Below are 1,832 nucleotides of genomic sequence, written 5' to 3' on the forward strand. Positions count from 1 at the left end.
TTTATATATGTATTATTAGTTATTCAATTGGTTGATATTTTTATGTTCTAACTCAACTATCTTAGAGAATTTGGATTCAAATCCAAACTCAATTGTAATAATATATAACATATTGGATTAATAGATGAGATGAACTCAGATAATTGGCCTTCTTAAATTTTCACTAACTAAAAAACTCAATAAAATAAACACAAACCCACAAAACCCTTCCAAAATTTCATTAATTTTCTAAATTCTGAATTTTGTAATTTTTTTTCTTATCTACTTAACTTAGTATTATTTTATTCTTTATGAATTGATTTTTTTTTTTTTGCTAAACAAAGACATTCAAATATTCTACAATTATTACAATTTCATACATGAGATTTGACAATGATATATAACTATTTTTTGTTATTTGACTATATCCAGATTCCTTTTGAAAGTTACTATACATTGTTATTATTAAAAATTATCATACCCTTTGAACTTATTAAGTTCACAAACTAATGGCTATGACTGGGAAAATGATTTGTTTGACAGTATTTGAATGGTGTTCATCATGCCTCGATCCCAATGAAGCTATGTCCATGTGAGTTTTTGTGATTTTTTTCTTTTTATTTTTTTAAAAGCTTACATAATTGCTTATATCTCCAATCTGTATTGATTAAAAATACTTTGTTGTATGTTATGCAAGTTGACATGATTTTTGTGTTATTGTTTGATACAAATGTTTTAAAGTTGTAAGACTCTTAGAAACAAGAGACTAAATTGATAAAAATAAGGTATATTATTTAGTGTGGTGACTAATAATACAATATACAAGGCTATATATAGATGCTAGAAGAATCAAAATAACAAATATACAGATATGCTAAATAATTATAATTGATGCTAATTAATTCTAATTATACCGTAACATTTTCCCTTAAACTCAAGTGGGAACTAAGGATACTATTTTGAATTTGGACACTAGAGTCCGAAAATGAGTGAATGATGAGTTTTCGTGAAGATATCAGCAGTTTGGTCCAGAGTCCCAACAGCTACGAGACGAACATTATCAATAAAGAGACGTTACCGGACAAAGTGACAACCAATCTCAATATTTTGGTGCGTTCATAAAAAATGTCATTATAGGCAATCTGAATAGCACTGCGGTTTTCACAATAAACATCAATTGGGGACGACTGAAGGGCATCCAAGTTTTCGAAAAGCCAACGGATCGAGACAACCTCAGTAGTGGTGTCAGCGAGAGAACGGTATTTAGTTTCGATGCTTGATCGAGCAGTGAATATTTGCTTCTTGGCTCGTGATGAGCGGATAATTTATACGCTTTTTGGCATTGTTTTTAGATAGTTTTTAGTAAGTTTAAGCTACTTTTAGGGATGTTTTCATTAGTTTTTATGTTAAATTCACATTTCTGGACTTTACTATGAGTTTGTGTGTTTTTCTGTGATTTCAGGTAAATTCTGGCTGAAATTGAGGGACTTGAGCAAAACTTTGAAAAAGGCTGACAAAAGGACTGCTGATGCTGTTGGAATCTGACCTCCCTGCACTCGAAATGGATTTTCTGGAGCTACAGAACTCCAATTGGCGCGCTCTCAACGGCGTTGGAAAGTAGACATCCAGAGCTTTCTAGCAATATATAATAGTCCATACTTTATTCGGAAATTGACGACGTAACTTGGCGTTGAACGCCAAGTACACGCTGCTGTCTGGAGTTAAACGCCAGAAAAACGTCATGATCCAGAGTTAAACGCCCAAAACACGTCATAACTTAAAGTTTGACGCCAAGAAATGCCTCTACACGTGAATTCATCAAGCTCAGCCCAAGCACACACCAAGTGGGCCCC

The 1,832-nt window shown here is 32.6% G+C and overlaps 1 protein-coding gene across 1 annotated transcript in view; it reads left to right on the forward strand.

Moving 5' to 3' along the window:
• LOC107474961 (uncharacterized) overlaps positions 1 to 1,832 on the forward strand; it is a 22,768-nt gene that overhangs the window by 3,466 nt on the left and 17,470 nt on the right. The window lies entirely within an intron of this gene.

The sequence above is a fragment of the Arachis duranensis genome, chromosome 2 (assembly GCF_000817695.3).
Source record: "Arachis duranensis cultivar V14167 chromosome 2, aradu.V14167.gnm2.J7QH, whole genome shotgun sequence".
Classification (NCBI taxonomy): domain Eukaryota; kingdom Viridiplantae; phylum Streptophyta; class Magnoliopsida; order Fabales; family Fabaceae; genus Arachis; species Arachis duranensis.